Source organism: Rhea pennata, chromosome 3 (assembly GCF_028389875.1).
Source record: "Rhea pennata isolate bPtePen1 chromosome 3, bPtePen1.pri, whole genome shotgun sequence".
Lineage (NCBI taxonomy): Eukaryota > Metazoa > Chordata > Aves > Rheiformes > Rheidae > Rhea > Rhea pennata.
The window spans coordinates 119,005,121-119,028,147 of NC_084665.1; the positions used below are offsets into that span (position 1 = coordinate 119,005,121).

The following is a 23,027-nucleotide window of genomic DNA, read 5'->3' on the forward strand; positions in this document are numbered from 1 at the left end:
CGCCGGCTCCAGCATGGCCGCCGCCGCCCCGCCTCGAGCGCCGCGCCCGGGGGCCGCGCGGCCCCGGCGGCGGCGGCGGCGGCGGCGGCGGGTCCAGCGCGGCGGGTCTGGCGCGGCGCCGCCGCCGCGGCCTGCGCGGGGGGGAGGCGGGGGCCGGGCCGCGGCGCCGCCGCCGGGGCTGAGCCGGGGGGACCCGCGGGAGGAATTGACGTTTCCCGCGGCAGGACTGGGGCGACGGCGCGGCACCTCGCGGCGCGGCCGCGGCGGCCTCGGCGGTGGCCGGCGCCCGGCGGGCAGGGCCGGGGCGCGGGGCCGCGTCCCTGAGCGGCGCCGGTCGAGGCAGACCGCGACCCGCCGCCTGCGGCAGCGTCCTTCCGTCCGTCGCGGGGCTCCGCTGCCGGGCTGCCCGCTGCTGCCGTCGGCGTCCCGTCGGCGTGGGGGCTCGCGGGGGCAGCGCGCCCTGAGCCCTCGCCGGCCTGGTGGAAGAGGCCGCCGTCGGCCGCGCCGCCCTTTTGGAAAGAGCCCGCTTTTAGAGAAACCGCCTGGATTTGATCCTGGCAAATCGACAGGGACCGCTTGCGAGGGACAAACGGGGAACGACGACGACGGAGAGGAACGATCGGGGCGCTCGGGAGCTGGTGTCCGCGCGCGGCTGCTGCAAACTCCCCAGGCCTCGCCGCCAGGGTCGCGGGCTGAAAGAAGACACCGAGTTTATTTATACAGAACAGCATAAAAAGTTGTGTGTAAACATCCGACACATCGACTGATAAGGGAATGACTTCTGGCTGTCGTGGCTTTACTCCGCGCCCGACCACGGTTGCTCTCGTGGAGGGCTGATGGACGCACTGGAGCTCAAAGCCAAATTTTGGCAAATGCTTAAGACAGCGTGTGCCCGTGGAAGGCACCGAAATGGGGAGGACTCATTGGTAACGCTTCCGGTCTCTTTGCCTGGATTATCAGCTCCGCAGGGGAGAAAGACTTGGTATTTCTAATTCCAGATTGCTCCTGAGTGTCATGGCACTCTGGACATTTTTGAAGAAAATACAGAAATATTGCCCATAAAATGGTGTGCTGGCTGGCTTTGTGGGCGAGGAAGGCTTTGAGAGGGAGCGAGAAATGCTTAATGCACAGGGAAGTGCCCCGGGGTAAGGTGATACCTAGAACAGTGCTGCCAGGACTGGACCCTCCCAGCAAAATGTGGATCCTACAACTTGCCTATCTTGTGTCCGTCCTGTCTTGCCTCATCCACCTCCGACGTCCCTCCAGTACTGACTGATATTTCTGTGGTCTGAAAGCAGATCTCAGTTATTTCAGTGTTTCTGTTCCTCACGCTAATTTCTCGTGCGCCTGTGCCTGCCTTCTAGGTATATGCAACCCTAAGCTGACGGCTAAGTCGTCATGTGCAAATGTCAGAGGCAGGGAGCTTCTGCTAAAGTTAAAACATGCGACTTCATGGTTGGTTTTATGACACTCATTTGGTACTTTTCATTTTTCTCTGCCTTGATCTCTCTGTTCATAAAATGAAGATGGCTCTTTCCAGATCTGATCCATTAAAAAGCATAGTCTGTATCATTACTTTCAGCTTATCTAAATTAGGGTTTGGTTTTTTTTAACAAGGAAACGTAAGATGAAGGACCGTTTCAGGACTCAGCATTGCTTAAATGACTATGAAATTAGCGCTCTGCACCATTTATTTATTTTTTTTTCTACAAAATAAAGGCAATCCTACAATTACTGTGGCCAGCCTGTGATGGCATTTCTCTTTTAATATAAGCATCACCCAGTTAGGCCCTTCTCTAGGATTACTACTGACACGTATCACTTAACAGTATTGGTCTCTGAAAATGGCAGAAGTCATCAGGACGTCGTGTTTTATGGAAAGCCTGAAATTTCATTGCAAGCCTGAGATTATTCTTCCATTTACACATGGCAAATTAACTGCAAGAGTGTGATGGGGAAAGGAAGTCCAGCAGTCGGGGGATGGAAACACCTATGTTGTTGCAAATCAAAATGCAGTTACCATATACCGACAGTGTAGTGCAGTGCTCAATGCCTGGTGGACCGTATTTGAAGATGTCTGGTTGTGAATGTGGAATTGGTCATGTGAAGTGTTGAAATGCTGAGAGTAGGCTTTGGGAGTTTAAGCACTTCCTGAAAACAGCTGGATTTCAACAAAAAGAAATTGTAATGAAAAATAGAAATGAAGCAGAAGTATAGTTTCCTTTTGTGCTGTTTTTATTTTCATTCTGCAAAGCAAAGCACAGTTTTCTAGCTGAAATTAAATCATGTCCTTTAATTTCAAATTGCCAACTTCTTTTTTATTGACCTGTGAAAAAATAAACATTTCTGAAAAAATTGGGGAATGAAACGATTAGCCTGTCTTAGCAACAGGCTTATGGAAATCACCCACTGAAAATAAGGGAATTACCCTACCCTGATGCTGAATATTTGTACCCTTGCTACTGTTTAACCAACAGCACCAGAGAAGATAGAAAAATTAAGATTTAAACCAAGTCAGAGACCTAAGAAGGAAGCTATTAAACTACTTTGTCAAGAAAATATTTTGAGGGGCAGCAAAAGGTTGCTTTGGCAATATATAATACTTTTAACTAAGCCTCTCTGACAGTTTAGCAGCAAGAGCTGAAACTTCTCTGAAAGCCTTGGGCGAGAGGACGAGCTTCCCTGCGCTGCTGAGGGGCCTCGGTGCCCGCTGGGCTGTCGAGAGCAGACCGTTCCCGCGCCGCTGCTGGCGGGGCCAACCGCCCTCGCCATTGCTGCGGTAACAACATGGTCAGGACGTGTGGCAGAGGTGTCCGTTACACGTCTCGTGTTTGCCGCCAGCTTCACAATTTTTTCTCGTTTTTTTTTCTACTGGCAGAATCGCTGATGCACTAGCAGCTTTGCTCGGCCATGCATGAAGCCAATAGACTATGGAGCTCGCTCCGCTCGTGGGTGCGGAGCTTGAGGCGCGTGCTAGTTGCACCGCTGGCAAAAACCTTGCCATCACTGTAACAAGAGAGCAGTGCTCAGCCTGCTCGGGATGCTCAGCTGCTGCCCCCTTTGCACCACTGCTCGCATGGCCGGGTGTTTGCCATTAAACGAGGTGATTAATGCGAGTTGCTCTCCGGCCTAGCAGGCCAGCGTTTCCTTTCCACGTCTGCCGCTGATTTGAGGAATGCAGCTTTATAGATTTTTACTAATTATCTAATAGGTTTGCAATCTCTCCTTTCAGAACATGGAGTTGGTGTTAATTAGTTGCAGGTCTTCAGCATGCCATTCTTAGCTGATTCCACTAGTAAGTATGTTTAACACTTGCCTTGGTTTCCTGTACATGAGTCACTTGGCTGGCAAGTGATCCATCTTTGTTACTGTCAAAGTCTTTGAGCTGGAAGAGGACTTTAATCATGTTACTTGGTTCTTCTGAGCGGGGAGAAGAAATGAAATCAAATACTAATGCAATCAAAGAAAATACATTACCTGGCTTTTTTTCACCAGTAAAAAATCGCATACACTTCAATTTTCCATTTATTTTCACAAAGAACACACTGGAAACATCTATTGAGCCATATAAGTGAAACTGAAACAGAGAAACAAAAACATCTTTTAAAGACGGAAAGAAGGCACTTTCCCAGCTTATGCGTTAATTAAGACCAGTCAAAGAAAACTACTTCAAAGGCAGAAGGAAGCCAGCGGTAAGCAAGACTGCAATGGCTTTTATTAGGATAAAGCAATGACATGCATAGTAGACAAAATCATAGCAGGCATTAATGCAACAATGGCAGTTCAAAGGCTACACTGGAAAAATTGGAGGCAAAACTGAAATTACTGAATAATAAAATTGTTTCGCTGGCAGATTTGTTAGCAACAAAATGGGACAAAGGAACTTGTTTAGCCAAAGAGAACTTCTCGAGAACTATAAACACTGATGGTTTAAAGATAAAAGCAAAGACCTTGAGAGCAAGACAGAAGTAGGCATAAAAATATGCATACCTGGTTTTCCTGAAGGTGAGGAGATTTGCATCCCTGTGAAATAGTTGAGAAAGAAGCTGTTAAATGCCCCAGGTCACTCTCGCACCCTGAGCACCCGCTCTCTGCTCTCCCTCCTAAAGAAAGCTGTTGGCACAGTGCTCCATGAATATGCAGCGGCACCAGTGGCTTTTCTGTGCATCCCATCAGCAGAGGCAATCTGGGAATCTGGATTTATTCCTTTTCCTATTCCAAAAAAGCCAAGCACAACCTATGCCATACTAGTAGACTTATAATATTTTACACAATAAAAGCTGGATTTATCTAGCAGCAAAAGACAGGAGTGTTCTGCTCTTTTTTTTTCCTTTCCTTTTTTTATGAGTGCTGTTCAGTCCCAATCACTGCTCCACTTGTCTGAAAAAACAAGTGGTAATTTTCTATTTCTTTTGACTGGCAGGTCACGCTTTTGAACCTTCCAACTCCCTTAATCTGAGATCAGCAGCAGCTATAAATTTTTTCAAGATAATGATGACTATAAGGAAGTCTCCCATCATCAAGGTAAGTGTCAATCCTTGCTTTATTCCACACTGGCACACAATACAAAGTGAACATGGAGTGAATTAATGATAACACGCAGTTTATTGCTATCAAAAACACCATCCTGGAAGGTGCAACTGACACTCTGGAGGAAAGCAGTCATTGCTCTCGGGAATGCTCTAGCGTCCAAAGCATATGAATAAGAATCTGCTGCTAAGTGTTACTTGTGCTTTAGTGCTCTGGCGATTTTATATTCTCATGAAATGTGGATATCAGAGGCCACAGTATTTTCCCTAGATACGCGCTGTAACCTCTGTCTCTGAAGAGCACCTTCCTCAGTGCTGTTGATCTGAAGTCATGGAGGGCTGAAAAATGCACCGCATCCACCACGTCCTTGATAGTTGTTCTCGTGCTGATGTGAAAAAAACCCCAAACCTGCATCTTGTTGCTAATTTGATAATCATCTGGTTTCAGACTCCCACCACTGATTTCTGTGACTTTCTCTGATGGATTAAACATTCTTGTAATAGCTGCTAAACTCTTCCTGAGAAAGTGCCTCAGTGTCATGCACACGTTAGCTCTTAAACTCACTTCTGATAAATGCAAGATACTAATCTTGTTATAGTTCTCACCAAAATGCATCTCCTCCAGGTTTCGTGCTATTTTTGGAGGCTCTTGTTTTCCACATCCCCTTGACATCCTTCTCTGCATCGTCATCTGGAGAGATTGACTCAGCCTCTTGAACCTATTCACTAGTCTCTACCATATACATTCTGGGATCATTTTAGCCCTTTTCCATACCAACATTTCAGAGGCTCCAGTGGAGCTGCCTGCTCATTTTTTCCTACTTCCTTGTCAGTTTGCTAATTTAAATTCAAACATACTTATGGGCATATTACTAGAGTAAATGACATAAACAAACTAGCAGGACTTGCTGCTTGCCAGCAGGTGAACTGCCCTGTACTCAGTTCTTCTCTCCGCAAAGAAAAAATAATGTTTCTACAGTCTATCTCATCAGCTTGGTTAATCTCAATGCAATATTGGGAAAAATAAATTTGATCTTTTCTTGATGAATAAACAATTTAGAGCACTTAAAAAAATCTTTTTAGGATACTGGAGAGATTGTGTGGTTGTTAATAGGCTGGTAACATTGGTCAATATGAAAACATTAGCAGAAAAAAAGCCTCATCTGTTAGTCTCGCCTGCAGATGGTCTATCTCATTGCATTAGAACAGCAGATGTGATCACTGGATTGAAGTTTGCTCTGAACTGTTAGCAGTAATACTTTCTGTAATGAAAGATTCAGTGAAAAATTATTATAAATGCATTTGATTGCCTATATTCTTGGCATAGCTCCTGAGAATAAAAGTAGCTCAATGAGGCTATATTTGCATGTTGCTCTGTAAGTACATGTCTGTTTGTTCTGCCTACGCTCTAAACCAAATGCTGCTGGTTGCTCAGACTGGTTTTCGTTCAGTGTTTTCCCACTGGAGGCAGAGAAATTGTAAGCTGGGCTGTAAAAGACCACAGTGAAGTGCCCTGAGCTGGGTTGCACCCGGCGCAAGGGCAGCGCTCAGGGCTCTCCCAGGAGAACTCAGCATCAATATTATACAAGCACAATTCAGACTAGGAAACATCATTTTTCCACTCAAAAGCTCACAAACCTAGCTGACAGGATAAATTATAACTGCTGTGCTCTCTCTGCATGGACACATGGGGTAGCTCAGGCTCTTGACAAAATTAGATCAAAGACCACTGAGGTAATTTGCTCTCTTGGCAAATCTGCTTGGGGATCAGGGAACGTGGGAGAGCACAGATGGGTCAGAAGTGGTGGTGTCACCTGCGATTATCACCTTCATTTCTGCTCTGGCTTGACCCACCTGTTCATCCTTGAAGCATCACATTCATGTCTCCTTCACAGCATGCCTAGCCTGCAGCCGTGGTGGAGCCGCCATCCACACCTGAAGTCAAAACCATGTACTCGTACTCACCAGGGAGAAAGAAAAAAAAAAGTATACACTAAAATATAAACAATACAATTCCTTCTTCATGGTAAATTTACCTCCCTGGTTGTGTTGGAGGGGGTGTATCTGTGACTCTTGAGTGCTGAGTTACAATTTTATATGGTTCAATGTTCCTTGTGCGTGGTGTGTTTATCAGCAGAGCAGTGGCCAGGGGGTGGGAGGAATCAGCTCAGCGTGGGGAGTCAAGTGCTATAACCCGTGAGGCTGCTCCCCTCCAGGTGTAATTTGGCTGTTGATGTCTTGTTGCCTTGTCTTCCCATCCTTTTATCTAAGGTCTCCTTATATACGAAGGAGACCCTCCTTTTTTGGTGTTGCCATTGAGATAAGCCCTGAAAATTCAGACATTAAAGACTGCTGTGATATCCTGGACTCTCAGAAATGAGGGCACTATTCCTACACGTCCTAGAGCAGAACGATGCACGCCCAGATAGCCTGTGGTCTTTGTGCAAGACAAAAAGCATGACACTGGCTCCTTCAGGAAAGATGTCACAGCAAAGTGCCAAGCCCTTCCTTCATAGTAGGTAATTGCCTGGGATGGCGATGTCAGCGATAAAAGTTTGGGTTTTTTGCAGTCCCTGTTCAGACACTAGTTGGACTGAGGGCTTAGAGTCCTCATGAAGAAGCTTCTGGATCCAACTCTGTGGAAGAAAACTCTATTAATGACTATGTACAATCCTAAGTGCTGTTTTTTCTCCAGCTGCTGTCTCAACAGGGTCCCAGGCTTATGTGCTCTGAGAGAATTCAGTCCCAAGTGATGCCCTGCAGAGACGACCAAAGTCAAAGCAACTTGCAGGATTTGTCAGCTGGGGCAGGGTCTGACCCTCCTGCTCTCCTGGGCTCCCCTGCTGCCACCTGCCTGCATTGGGTCTGGGATTGCTCATTCTCTGCTTGGTCTGATGGACAAAATACAGCCCGTCTGAATGAAGCCAAAATATTTCTGGTCTCCTTCCATGACCCAAGGAGCTGTGATTTGACCATAAGGCATGTGACAATGCAAAAAACAACAACAATGGTTTCTTTCACTCTAATTCTCATGGCAACCATATTGTAACATGCAAAAATTAATTTCTGGGACTGTCTATCTTAAAACACAACAGAATTTAGCTTTCAAAGCCATCCTACTGCAGCTCCCATAGGTTACAACATTTTGTTGCAGCAGTGCTATTAGAGACTCTAGTCTCTAGTTCCCCCAAATTTGTTTCCAGATAACACCTCATTTTAAAAGGGAGGACTGTATTTGACAGGTATTTTACAGGGGGCGTATTTGGTAATTCTCTGGGTCTCTGTAGGAGTGTGTGTTCAAGCCTTTAGCTGTTCCCTAGGTCTCAGGTTCCTTCCATTTAACATTTTTAGAGGTGGGATGTTCAGCTTTGCTCACTATATAAAGGCTCTCCAGGGATAACGTGGCTCTTTTCTCAGCTGTCAATAACTGTATTGCCTATAGGCTACAATGGTAATTAGATAAAATGCAAAACATGCAATGCACTACATACAAAATAAGAAAATAAAATCTATTTAGCCAACATCGATTGGGCTGTGAGTCCCTTTACCCTTCACCGTGGGCGAGGCAGTTGTTATATAAATAGCCCTATTTTTAAGCTTAACTTGGGAACGTGGTTAGTGAAGTATCTCACGAGGAGGAAGTCCAAGCTAGAGATGATAGGCAGCCACGACAAGGCAATGAAAGCTTTTCATTTGGGACATATGGCTACTGCAGAGAACTGCGGTGACTTCAGAGCAGACAGAAGAGATGCATAAAGTCATGGGCTGAGGGCAAGCAGACGAAGGGAAATCGGCAGCGACAATATGATCCCAAGGCCTTTCTCCAGGAGGAATCCATTTACCATCACAACATCTTCTCCCTGAAGTCCTCACGGTCAAAAAGTCGCAGCTTATTCTACTGTCCATTTCCAGCTCTTCTGTTTCATTTGTAGTCCTGCCATTGATCCAAGGCCTGCTCTAAAACCTACTGAAGTCAATGAAATTGGGAAGGAGAATCAGCTTCACATAACCTCTTAACAGCTCGCCTCTAATTAGACTCAGGTTGCAGCTCGAGAAGCAGGGCAAGGCAGCTGCCATAGAAAACCAGGGCTGGAGTACACAGTTCATACACTGTTCTTGTCAGATTGTAACAAAACCAAAAACATTAGAAGAAAATGCTGACCATCATTATATCAAGGGACTCTGATGACACATAATCACATTTCCATCTGAAAATGATTCATTCGTTGTTACAAGCAGATTTTAAAATGATTAAATGAAGCGGAGTAGGGACAGCAAACTTAGTCACTTTTTCAGTGTGTGAAAGGGAGTGATTTCCTTAATATTTTCCAATTTACTTTGCAATGAGAAAACTTAACCTTTTGGGTTACATTGTACTCAGGAGGCCGTGCTCACCTCCTGGCTCTGCCAGGCTTGCCAGGTAGCTCTGACCCAGCCGAGTTAATATCTCCTTTTTCATCCACTTGTCTCCTTGGCTCAGCGTTCCCCTTGGGCTATGATACAGAACAAGTTTTCTGACGGCATCGTACTTTGCTCTCCTCATCAGCCTCAGTTTTAACTTTTTACTTTCCTGTACCTGTGAGAAGCATCAGAGCAAGCTGCTGCGAGCGGTGGCCCCACGTGCCTCAGTGAGGTGAAGATGTCAGTGCATGAGTTGTCTACATTAGGATGGGCACCTGAAACCTTGGATCAGCACTGGTGTCATGAGTATAATGGTGCTTATTGATCTGGGAGCCCTTCATGCTGGGGAGAGAGAAACAAGCCTTAAAACTGCTGAAATTCTGAAACAGGCCTGGTTTAAAACATATATTTTCTCTGTATTTCTAACCAGCTTGTTTAAGTAGCTTCTTGATTGGTATGTTGGCCTTTCTCAGTCTGAGCCGCGCATGTGCCTCTGCCATATCAGAGTCTAGGTGCCAAGGACCTCGGTCCCACAACTCTCAGTAACTAAATGCTCCTATTAAACTGACTTTTAACATCATTCTGTGCCGGAGTAAGGCATAAGACACTTGCTTTCCTATTGGTGTCAGCAGATAAATGTGCCAGTGATGTGAGGCAGTCAGATATAGTTATAACAGGAGCCAGGGGTAGGATTAAAAAGCTTCAGGTCAATATTGTCTCCTTAGATATGACTTTGTCCCGCTAGAGAGGTCATCTATGTAGCACCTCCCTGATTTCCTGAGTTGGATATGGTAGGACTTGTAGTCCCTGACACACATAAACAAGAAGCACAGCGTGTCTGTTTTGCCGTGACTGCCAGGAAGATGCCCCTTGTTAAATTTTAAATTTGAAAATATATCGGGAAGATTTCCCCGACCAATTCTCTCTGGCAGCCCTTGGAGCTCAGAAATACTCCTGCGGAGGATGTGTTTTTCCTTTGTGAGGAATCCGAGTACCCCAAATGAACAGTAATTTTCAAAGTTTTCCCAAGGAAATGGTATTGTTTGGATACTTTTATGTTGTCAGGTAAGAGATATTTGTGGTTAAGAGTGTAATGTAGCTTTAATAATAAATATCTTTACTGTCCAATCTAGTTTTTAGAAGCTCTAGAGTACCAGTAGCTTATAGACAACAGGAACTAAGGCATAATATAAACCAAGTAAAGTATAATATAACCCAGAGGTTGGGGTTTGTTCCTTGTTCTTGATCCTCCTTCTCACACACACATGCACACAAGCAGCTCCTCTGAGATGGCAATCTACAGATGATGCAAGTCTGCAATAAGCTCTAAGCATAGAAACTAGAACGTTATTTCAAGCCTCAATAGCTAATTTTGGGGCTCATTTATCACACTGCTGATCAAACCACCACCAGTGCCAAGTTAGCACTTAGAAGAGGACATTTGGGTGTGATGGTGATGGCACTAATCTAAGCTTCAACTCAGGTAATATTTTACTAACACAGGTATCAAGTGGCTTCCTGAGAAAAGCAGGCAGGACTAATGCAATCCAAGGGGCCGTATTTTCCCCAGCCTCCAGGAAGCACATCTGTGAGGAAGTGAATTTGCTGAATTTCCTTCTCACTCTGTTAGGGATCAAAGCAATATACACATCCTATCGCTAACTACACCTGAGTAGAGTGTTTACTCTGAGAATTTTTTCTACTGTGAATTCAGGGCCATCCTGTAGGTCCAGTCCTACTGCTTGCCAACTGCTTCCAAGCCCTGCTAAGAGATGCTGAGTTCCAGCAGAGGCTGTTCAGGTTATGCCTGTGCCATATGATTCATTGCCATAGTAAAGCTATCTCAAGTTGTCCAAAGGCACAAATATTGGCTATCCTTAGATGGGTAAAGTGCTATTTAGAGATAATGCACTAGTTCTGGGCACATTACAAATGCAACTTGGACTAATTGGGTTAGTTGCAGTACTATGGTGATGTTCCTGTACTGTTTCTGGGTCAAGAGATGGCTTGTCTGGTATTATATGTTATATGAAGCCACCAGCTTACTGCACCACAAGTCCCTTAGAGACTAGGCTTGAGATGCGTTCAACATGTGGTCCTCTGTGAATGCCCAGAGGAGGGGCCAGGGCACCGTGCCAGTTAAGATGCCACTCCAAGAGTCTTGAAATGACCCTTTGTAAGATCAGATGCTGAAAGCAGAGCACGGCTAACAGACCTGCTAGCCTTTGAGACCTGCTGCTACCAGCTCTTGCCTAGCACAGCCAAGATAACTTAGCCCTATATCAGACAAATGTTTTGGAGCCCCTAATATAGGACCACTGCATGAGACTTAAGAGAGTCTTTCTATCTGTGTGGTTAGAAAACTGTGTTACTAACACAGATATCAAATGGCTTCCTGAGAAAAGCAGGCAAGACTAATGCAATCCAAGGGGCCATATTTTCCCCAACCTCCAGGAAGCACATCTGTGAGGAAGTGAATTTGCTGAGTTTCCTTCTCACCTCGTTAGGGATCAAAGCAGCCCCATCAAAAGGATCAGGTAGAGGAACTAACAGACTGATCCATGGGACATCCTAGAAAGTGCCTTGATTTTGAATCACTTTTTGACACTGAGTACCCCGTGCTGCTGAGGGAAGCTCCCCACTGTCCTTGAGAAGTTGTGGTGCACTTTGCTTCTCTCTTGGTGGGTCCAGCAACATGTCTGTTCCCCTCCTTCTGAATTTGCATGGAGCCATGACCCCCCTTGACAGCAATCGCAGCGGTGCCGAGAGCAAGAAAATGAGCTGAGGAACTGAAGTTGCCCATTCCTTAGTTGGCTCTGCCTCTTCTGCTTCCATGGGATTGGAGAGAAGAAGGGAGGTCTGGCTATCTGTCACCATTCAATTTGATTTAATTATTTGTGAGCAACAAGGGCAAGGATAGACCCTTAAATGTTTACGCTGAATGGGATACTTCAAAATAATGGACTAAACGGTCCTGGGAACATTCAAACCTCAGACAGGAACTGCAGACAGAGTCGCCTCGCAACATCTGGCTCTCACGTGGGACCACACTGTTGTGGCTGGATTTTGCCAACGGTGCAGGCACAGGGAAATCTGCAAGTCCAACAGCAGATGGCACAGTCCTAAAACTAAAATCAGTCTTCAACACAGCTTCAGAGAAAATATTTCCTGGGTTAGAAATCTGAAAATCTTAGAAAAGGTTTTTACTATAGAGTTACTATACAGTGAATCTACATATTGACCAACATACATGAACTGCTGTTTAAAATAGTGTCTGTAATCTATAGGGGAGGTAATTTATATGAAAAACTGCATATATGAAACAATTCTGAAGCAGTGGTGTTTATTTTATTTTTAAGTCTCGAGTATAGCTGACAGTTTAAATGTAATTACAAGTTTTTTGGTATCCATATCTCATAAACCACTGTTTAATTGTAATTGGATAATGTAGAAACAAATTATAGTGGCCACGGATGCAACAAAACTGTTTAACGCAAGGGAAGTGAAACTCTAGAATTTTTTAATTGAACACTAATATCTCAAATTTGCTTCCATGTGGACCTAATCCTTCTATACTTCTTAGCCGTGATTCAGCATCTTGCAGAATTAGGCCTGAAGAAAATGTTCCCTTACGCTGGACATTTTATGATCTACATGTGATTTAAATACATTAACCAAAAAGCCCTCCAGTCCCATACATATAAGAAAGACAGTGCAGTAGGCTTGGCATTTTGGTTCCATTAGCATCAGCAAGGTTATTGGGTGAATGCTCTTATTTTAACACTTTCTGAACAACTTTATGGAAATAGAACTTAGAAATCTTCTAGTAATGGGCAGTGTGGCAAATTTGTACCTATACTCAAGGACAGCCATTTCATGAGGCTCAAGGAATTAAGAAGAAACAAATCCATCTTTTTGATACCCTAAAGAATTGTTTGAGAAGTTGTCTAGAGGTTAGATCAGGAAACTGTGAGTCAAGGTATCTGTTCCCCACTTTGCCAGTGAATCATTTCCTCTTCTCTGAGTCCAGACAGCCTCTGTCCCCAACTAAAACCATCCTTTTACCAAACTCAGTCCTCATTTTGCTCCCACACTACTGCTTGCAATAAAAGCTCTAAACTGTGCTAGAATCTGAACGCTTTATATGTCAAAAGAGAAAGTAATACATTACAGTCCTGTACATGAGTTTATTTTCTGCTGTTTTTTCAGAGTTACTGGCTGGATGGTGGCAGCATATGGAAACAGTGTCTCAATGTGGTCCTCATCTCACTGGGCTCTGTAGGAGTGCACAGAAAAAGACTTCCAGTGCTGTAAAGCACGTGGCATATAGAGGTAATATTTAAGGTTTGGCCTCTATCCACCATTTAAACTGGGCACGCAAGTTAAGAATCTAGTTGACTTTCTTGCAGTTAGAAAAAGGCTGCTGTATTCACAGAGTGCTTCAACTCAACGTATTTTAAATCTTTTCCCTGGGTCAGGATGAATCGTTTTCTGGAAATGCCTATCTCCGTTGTTCAGAGAAGGAAACATAGAGCCATTTCACTCTTAACTTAGTGCCTCCATTCAGTGCTTAAATGGGTGGGATGAATCAATGCCACAGCTCCTACAGCAGTTCAGGGACAGGCACGTTACTATTCTGCATCCCTGCCTCCTGCCGTAGGTGTTAAACCACATTAAGTACCAATAACAAAAGTGCGCTTGCCACTGCGTTGTGCTTTCAACAACTACAGTTGCTGTTGACATTTTTGCAATTACCACACATTCTCCAGCTCCCTCTGCTAGTTCATACCCAGGATGGGTGTTGCTCTTCCCGTTCAGCATTGTTTGTCCAGGAACCAAAATCTTTCTTTGACTGGCAAATGGAGAACCAATACTATGCCTTACTATGCAACATGCTAGTCTTGCATCCTGTCCCACTCTTAATCAAACAAACAAAAGCTTGTGCACTCACAGATAGCAAGGATTAAAGGTCTTATAGTTACCTCCCACAGGGAGACTGAGTATTTCCATATTTGTAGCAGTTCCCAGAATTTACTTTCCAGTTCTCTACCCAGGATGAGAAGCAGTCTTCAGCATTCAAAGAAACAAGAGTTCTGAGTTAAACAACACTGCAAAATAGTCTTCAGTATTTGGGAGTCCTCCTCCAAGACTATCTGTCTGACACAAGAGGACATTAATCCTACCTAGTTGTAGCCGTCTAAAAAGTATGAGGCACCAGCAGGTGTGAAGGCACCCTCATAATCAATGGAAAAAGTGAGGCAACTTGAGAAAATGAAAGTATGAAGGAAATAATGTCATAAACAAAGGGATATTAAAAGATTCTATTCTTTCCTTGTGCTCTTTGACTAAAAACAATTAAAACTGCATTTTTTCTACCGAGAAAATAATTTTCATTATTTTTTGTCTATCTGTCTCTGTAAAAGTTCAGCTATTATTTGCCTGACACCTTCCAATAGGTGCTTTTTATTTTTTTCTGCTAATCTGTCATCAAGGTTGTGATTCAGGTGTACAAATGTAGTTACCTCTATTATAGATGTTTATATCTGATATCCTTATTTTAAACTCTGCTTTCAAATAGTTCCACTGCTGGTATTTCTTGTCCTGATGTAGAGTAGGCCTGATGAATGGCAGTCTGGAAATGCTTATTTCTACCCACTAGCAGTGAGGAGAGTCCAGGGTCACTAGCCTGGATGTCAACATTTACACTACAAACATCTAAAATTAGGTGGCATGAATCTCACCCACGTGCTTGATGCTTTGAGTCCCTGTTCAGTGAAGAACTTAATAATGGCATAAAATTAAGTCCAAGCTTACGTGCTTTGCTGAACTGAAGCCCCAGTCACTCAAGGAAGGAAAAGACACCTTTCTAGGGACGTGGTAGTTAGAACTTCCCAAGGCTTGTGTCAAGTTTTGACCATGCAGATCTAAACACCTTGCTATTCCATTACAGAAAATGCTTCTCCTCCTTCAATTTCCTGTTCCAAACACATTTATTTCCTAAGCCCACTTGCGTTTGCTCTCCCCAGCTGAGACACGCACGGTGTCACCACAGACTAGCCGAAGAGAAACAGGAGGCACAGAAGCTCGCACACGTGCACAGCTCTGCCGTGGGCTGACAGCTTTATTCAAGAGTGGGGTTATGTGTGAGCTTTGCATAATTTGGGCCACACGTCGGGGTAGGTAGCAGGAGTAGCAATCTTGGTGCAATCATCAGGCATGTTCATGCTAGCCAGCCAGACAGTTCCCGGGCGCAGGTCCAAGCACCGGCGCTTGGTCCCCTGCGCCACGGCATGGATCTAGGCCCATTGCCGCTCTCCCACACAGCCATGACGTGAGCTACCGCCAGCCCTCAAAAAGTGATGCCACCCTCTTCCAGCTCCCATGGGGGCTCGGCCATCCAGACGGTGGCACGGCTCTGCCAGCTGGAGCCAGCTCGGATCGCGCCACGGGACCTGTTTCACTCACCCGCAGAGGTCCAGCCACTGAAGGCAAAGGGTATTTCATTACCAGCACTAACAGAGCTGTGTTTTCATTGCAGCACTCTAATAATCCTAAATTTTGTGCAAGGTCCCATGCATATGCCAGCCATCAGCACTCCATCCTCCTCCTCCTCGCTCCCACAGGGGTGTCTTTGAGTTTAGCAGTGACAATGTGTGTGTGTGAACAAAACATCTGATTTTTTTCTCCCTTTCATGTCTCTTCATATTTAGAGAAGATGACAAATTAAAACAAAGCAAGACTGTTGCAGTACATGCAATTAAACCAGCTAAAATGAGCTTTCTTGGCCACAAGGGCACATTGCTGGCTTGTGGTCAATCTGTTGTCCGCCAGCACTCCCAGGTCCTTCTCTGCAAAGGTGCTCTCCAGAAGGTCAGCCCCCAGCTTGTACTCGTGCCTAGGGTTATTTTTCCCTACGTGCAGGACTCTGCACTTGCCCTTGTTGAACCTCATGAGGTTCCTCTCCACTCAACTCTCCAGCCTGTCCCGATCTCCCTGAATGGCAACACAGCTTTCTGATTTTCTCTCTCCTCTCCAGGCTCTGAAATTCATGAAGACTGGCCTTACCTCAGTAGAGGACTACTAAAGTCTGAAGGACTGGCTTTACTTCAGTACAGCTTAACCAATCTGATAGCTTTCTGTGATGGAATGACTGACGGGGTAGATGAGGGGAGAGCAGTGGACGTTGGGTACCTTGACTTCAGCAAGGCTTTTGACACTGTCTCCCCTGACATCCTCCTAGAGAAGCTCTGGAAGTGTGGGTTAGATGAGTGGACAGTGAGGTGGATTGAGAACTGGCTGAAAGGCAGAGCTCAGAGGGTCATCATCAGTGGCATGGAGACCAGTTGGAGGCCGGTGGCTAGTGGCATCCCCCAGGGCTCAGTCCTGGGTCCCATCCTGTTCAACTTCTTCATCAATGACCTGGCTGAGGGGACAGAGTGCCTCCTCAGCAAGTTTGCTGATGATACCAAGCTGGGAGGAGTGGCTGACACACCTGAGGGCTGTGCTGCCATTCCGAGAGACCTGGACAGGCTGGAGAGTTGGGCGGAGAAGGAACCTCATGAGGTTCAACAAGGGCAAGTGCAGAGTCCTGCACCTCGGGAAAAATAACCCCAGGCACCAGCACAAGCTGGGGGCTGACCTGCTGGAAAGCAGCTCTGCAGAGAAGGACCTGGGAGTGCTGGTGGATGACAGATTGACCACAAGCCAGCAATGTGCCCTTGTGGCCAAGAAAGCCAATGGTCTCCTGGGGTGCATTAGGAAGACAGTTGCCAGCAGGTGGAGGGAGGTGATCCTGCCCCTCTCCTCAGCCCTGGGGAGAGTTTGATTAAGAGTGGGGAGGCCTCATCTCGAGTACTGTGTCCAGTTCTGGGCTCCCCAGCACAAGAGAGACATGGAGCTACTGGAGAGAGTCCAGTGTAGGGCTATGAGGATGATCAGAGGGCTGGAGCACCTGCCCTGTGAGGAACGGCTGCGAGAGCTGGGCCTCTTCAGCCTGGGGAAGAGGGGACTGAGGGGGGATCTTATCAATGTGTACAAGTACCTGAAGGGAGGGTGTCAAGGGGATGGGGACAAACTCTTTTCAGTTGTCCCATGTGACAGGACAAGAGGCAATGGGCAGAAATTGAAGCACAGGAAGTTCCACCTGACCGTGAGGGGGAATTTCTTCCCTGTGAGAGTGACGGAGCACTGGCACAGGTTGCCCAGAGAGGTTGTGGAGTCTCCTTGTCTGGAGATCTTCAAGGCCTGCCTGGATGCAACCCTGTCTACCATGCACTAGATGACCCTGCTGAGTGGGGAGGTTGGACTAGATGATCTCCAGAGGTCCCTTCCAACCTTACTGATTCTATGATTCTAGAAAGACTGGAGCAAAGAAGGCATTTAGTAGCTCTGCCTTGTCTGTATCCTTTGTCACTGGAGCACTCACTCCATTCAGCAGCGGGCCCACATTTTCCATAACTCTCTAAATACGATTTTCATTTCCTTGTGTTTATGTTTACACTATGTTTACAAATGGAAGTATGAGTCATTAGCAAATGGATTTTTCTCTTGGTATTTTTCTAGTATTCTCTATAAAATGAATAGTTGCAGCTGTCTGTGTAGGAAGATTTAAATCATCGTGTCTTGCGCTCCATTAGTACTGAACAGCTTTGGAAGATAAGGAGGCATATTTAGGTTTCTGTTTTTCCCTCTTGATGATACATGTAGAATTTTTAAATGTGAAAAAAACCTTTTCCTCCCAATTAAGCATGTATCAAGTTTTCATTAATAGGTTTTTATACACTCTGTGATAAATATTATGTTTTTTACTTTTGTCCTTTTACTTGGAAGAAATTGTCAATATTTTAAACAAAGTGCAGGCTGCAAAACAAATCTGTGCACTCTTGATCTTTGGTAATGTAAATAACCACATTCTGAGTTTTTCAAAGTAGTAAATCCTTTCCAGTGGAAGAAGAAATGTTGTTACGTGATTGCTGAAAAATGCATACTTAAGCTGTTTGACAAGCTTTCAGGAAGAAATGAGTGAATAAGATTTTTTAATGCTTCTGTTTTTCTCTTTCATTTATATTATACATGATTTAAAATATCACTGAAAAATAATCTGTACAGATAGGTACAGTTTTCCATTATTCCAAAAGCATTATCAAGGTCAGATTTACCTGCAGATCTAATTTCTGATTTGCAGGTGTTTAAAATGTAATGAGTAATTAAGAGCTACTTGCAGTGCAGAAAAATCTATAAATTCAGTGAAAGTAATTAAACCCCCTGCTTGTATAATTCACAGGGCTTTGCAACTCTTTAGCATTTCCCTTTTATATAAGACAACAACTGAGTCACAGACTTCGACATATTTCGCTGCAAACTCATTTGGTTCACGGCCCCTGTCTGCTTTCTGACCATGGTCATAAGATGATTTACGCCCTATTAAATCTCTCGATCTCTGAATTAGGTATTCATTACACACCTCTGATTACTGTGTACAGCCAAATTGCATAATGTTTTCATAAATTTTCTTTGAATGACTGAGTCCTTGAAATAAAAAAAAAAAAAATGTAAAGCTTGGTCCTGCCCTTTGCTATGTTACACTTGACCGCGCGCTTTGGGGAATGAGCAGCTGTGAAGATCAGTGTCTGCTTTCCCCGCGCGAGCCGGGGAGGTAACCGCCAAACATTCAGGGTCATCCTGTGACTCAGTCGTTATTACACAAATAAGACAGCAGTTAAGAAGCCAGAATTTAGGTAGTTTATCCTGAGGTCAGCATTCCCTTGACATTTATTCTGGTCTCTTAATATTTATTTTGAGGGCAATAAGGCTTCTGCCCACACAAGGGAACTATTAGAAAAATCTAAAAATACCATCTCCTGCATGGCAGCAGCCTGGCCCTGTAAATAAAGGAGAAGCCTATTTTTGTGCAAATTTATGGCAAGTGCATTGGCTGTGAAGTGTAAGTTCCCGTGTGCATCGTGCAGCCATTGGAAACAGACACGTCGGATGCAGAGGTCATGAAAAACTGTCTGGTTTTAGGTACCGTACAAGCAGGAGGGACTTTTTAGTGAAGTAACTGTGCTTCTTCTTGCAAGTCGGAGTCGCAGAGCCCAGCGGATTTCCTAGGGAGCGCCGCACCGCTTTGCCGCGTTGTGTAACGTCTCACCTCGGACATTTCCCAGCGCGTTTCCGAGGGAAGCGGAAATAACGCTCCCCGGTCGGACTCGGGCGCCGAGCGGCGCCGAAGGCGCAGCTACCGCCGCTGGGGGTGACCGCGCGGAAACCTCGCTTCTCGCTGGAGCAGCACAGGTGACGCGCCAGCAATTTCGGCTGCCAGCCGCCGCGTTTGCCGAAGCGGTGAAATAGCAATAATCCCCCTGATGCTATTCGCAGTAAAGTGACTGATTCCCAGCTCAAGAAATTAAAGAGGGTGGAATACATCGCCTGATGTTTAACTGGCAAATGTCTTTTAGATAGTGGATTTCTTCTTGTTTCTCTCTTGTTTGGGGTGTAAGAGCCTCCAACCCGGAGGATAATTTCAGTTTTCTTTCCTGAAGAACTAGCCCACGCGAGGCTGTGATGCGGAGCCGACGTGCCTGCTCTGCCCCCGCGTTTCCCTTCCAGCAGCCTGGTGGGGTGCCGGAAGGACCGGGGAGGCTGCGTGGGTCCGCTGGCGGTGTTCCCCATCATGGATTGCTGCTGTACGGTGGCTGGACTTACTTATTTAATGGGAGTTCACCCCTCCTGGGAGGCAAGATGCAGGCTGGCAAGAGCTCTGACTGGAAGACTGATTTTTGGTTTTGCCACGAGAGGAAACCACAACGTTTTGAGATGAAAAATGAAAATGAGTGAGGGAGAAGCCTCTCGTCTACTCCAGAACAGCCAAATGGTTACAGTCCTTAATCCAGCGTGAAGATAGAATGGGGTGGGCTTTTATTTCTACAAACACTCATTTTTTTCTGAGAAAACTGCACCAGAAATTGAATTTATTTACAAATCTGGGTTAAGTTTGCTCAAAAATATTTACTCTAGAAATGGATGCACATTTTTTGGAAAACATTGTTTTGATATTTCTTCTTCACATTTGCAAAACATAACTTCTGATTTTTCATCACAAAAAGGTATGCTTCATTTTAAAACAATCCCAAATTTATAAAATCAAGCTGTTTAAAAGGTTCAATTCTGTCTCCCCCAGGACCCTACAACCTTTTGGTTTCCAATCAAACCTATTTCAAGTAGAAACAAAAGTGTTCTCCTTCTCCAGAAACCTCCAAATTTCTGTTTCGATTCAACCCAAGCCAAATTTTTTCCTCTAACTATTCACTCAGCCTCTGGCTAAACAGGAAATCCTTTTTTTCATATTCAGCTCTACGTGGTAGCCCAAAGGTTGAGGCCTGTTCTGATGCCCGGTTATTCACAGTAAGGGCATCTGAACCCTGATTTCCCACCAGGCAACAGTCCCTGGAAGTGGTCTGTTTGCTGCATCAGTAGAACAAATTTCTCTCCTTTTAAGCAAAAATCTCTTCCTTTTTTTCACCTTCCAAAGTGAATACATATACTCTAGCAAACTGTTTTGATTGAGATTAACCAAAATTTTCAGATAAAGAAGGTTTTGAGAGGAAACTTGTAACCCTTTGTAGCTGCCAGAGTGCTTGTAGGGTGATTTTTTCTCCTTCTGCATCCCACCCAGGGCAGAAGTGGCCGAGAGGCGATGAGGGATGAGTTTGGCCTCATGAGGCAGTGAGCCCCTGGCTGGGGCAGGCAGGAGAGCTGGCCCCAGGGGACAGCCCCCTTGGGAACACCTTCCCTAGGCAACACAACATGGGAGGTAGGCAGAGCCGTGCAGCGATAACAAGTTTTATTTCTCAAAGATTTAGAGCAGCAGTGGGAAATGCAGGCGATAATCTGGGTCGAAGTTAAACTAAAATCACTCATGGCAAAACACCCTCGCAATTAGGAAAGGGGATTAATTGCCTCGCAGTCAGAAAGGATGAAGAAGATGTCGCTTGCTTTCCTCCTGCGTAGATAGCAAAGAGAAATCAGGAAATGAGACTCTGGGAAAGAAATGGCCAAGACACTAATGTTATTTTACTAAATCATTTCTTACTAACTTTAAGCAATATGGACCCTGTGCGTATGCATGAGCTCATCACAATCATTTACACAGGGAAGGGATGTAGCACAGGCCCAGAATGCTACCTCTGAGAAAGAAGTTCTGAGAAAGAAATACATTTAAATAGGATTTATTTAGTAACAGGCCTACACAAAGCTCCACTGAAATAGGAGCCTGAATTTCCAGATATATCTTGCAAAGTCCCCAAACTTCACCTCTGTTAAAGGGAGCGAGGCCTTGCCACCCACACACCCACTTTTTCTTTTTTGGAAAAGCATTACCTGAACTGCAGAATCCTTGAATTCTTGGGTGCTTCACCTTTCCCTGTGGAGAAATGATCAGTGAGGATCACCTGCGTGGCGCGTGGACTGCCTGGGCAGATGGATGAGCCATCCATGGTTTTGTGCCTGAGCACAAAACAGCTGCAGCTTCCCTGGCTCTGAGGAGAGTTGCTCATTCCGAGTGCAAAAAGCATGTGCAAGTCTTAACAGATCCAAGCTATGCATGCAGTAGCAGATTGAATCTTTTTCTTTTTCTTTTTTTTTTCTTTTTCTTTCTTTTTTTTTTTTTATGAACTAAGACTCTTCTTCCATAGGGAATGTCTCTATTTCATTCCACATCTCCTGTCAGCCTGCAGGGAATTGGGTGCCTTGGTCACGGTCTGATGCCCTGGCTTGGCTTGGCCCCTTATGGCAGCCTCCTCCAGCTCCGGGCATTAAAGACTGTTTGCTCTCCTTCTCCTGCTATTCTCTGTGTTGTCCTCAGCGCTACTCAGGTGCTTCTCCTTTCAGACAATATACTGCCCGTTTTGTTTCCTTACCCAGTGAAATGCTCTTACATGATTCAACTGCCTGCAGAAGCTGAAAGGTAATGCAATCCTTTTCTGTGAAAGGGTGGGGGAAATGTCAGCTATTGCACATTTCCCTTGATTACTGTATCCCATGAATCATGTACTCGGGAGCAAAGCAGACTGAGAAACAAAAGCTTGCAGGTTGCTGCTGCCGGTTACTCTGTGATAACTTTCACCTTTCACCATCTCTCATAAATCATTATTTTACCTAACAGTCATTTCTCCAGTCCTGGGCTGAGCCGGAGCCGCTGTGACTAACTCCGCTGTGACTTCAGCTTGGTCGGACCAGCCCAAGTGTTGCTCCATGTTGCTCACGTTTACCACCCACCGTGCGTTCCACTCCTACCCCGGCACGGGAGGAAACTTGCTGAAAGTTAGCATGCCCGCAGCTCAATTTTCAACATTTTGAATGTTGTGAAGAACTTGGCTAACCCTGCACATACCACTCTCTGAGCATGGGAAGGGCTAGAAAGGGATTTCTGTAATACATGAAGCTTCTGTCTTTGGCAGAGCTTTGGGGAAAGATCTGGCTTCTGGTCATGAGAGGGAGAATGTATTCTGGGAGCTGGTAGGAAGACGCTGGGGAAATACAAGTATGGATGATAATAACATGTGGAAAATCAGAAACATATACAGTTCATTCCTGATGTAAGGATCTCCAAGGCTAGTTTCACCACCAGAGCATGACAAGGGCAGAGCAGAAGATTTCAAGGCTCTTCTAGATGCCACAAATGCAGGAGCCATTGCTTCTGCCCAGGCAGATGCCCTGGTCTGCAGCAGTGAGGTCAACAGGATGTGCTGGTAGCGAAGATTGGAAGGTGGGGAAGGAAGCAGGGGCTCTCATCAGGGAGGTGCAACACCTTGGGTGGGAAATTGTCTCATTATGTCCCCCGTCAGTTGTTTCTCTGCATCCATCCACTCTCCTGCCCTTTCTCTTCCTATATTGTATGCACGACCAGCCTGTCCTATCCCTTGTTGTTCCCTGTGTTTCCTTTCCTTATTCCTTATTCCTTTTTCCTATTTCTGTATTATATTTTTTTCCTATTTCCTTGTTCTTTTCCTTATTCCTTTCCTTTTGCATCATGCCTCACCGTGTACCTGAAAACATGCCCTCTTCTGGGATATGAGAGATACACTTCACTTTAGATGT

General features: G+C 45.2%; 1 long non-coding RNA gene across 1 annotated transcript; it reads left to right on the plus strand.

The window, feature by feature from the left end:
* Positions 1 to 301: 301 nt before the first annotated feature.
* LOC134138964 (uncharacterized) lies at positions 302 to 5,866 on the plus strand. Its single transcript, XR_009958040.1, has 3 exons — positions 302 to 4,005; positions 4,424 to 4,524; positions 5,155 to 5,866. It is a non-coding gene; the product is annotated as an uncharacterized LOC134138964 (long non-coding RNA).
* The last annotated feature ends 17,161 nt before the right edge of the window (positions 5,867 to 23,027 follow it).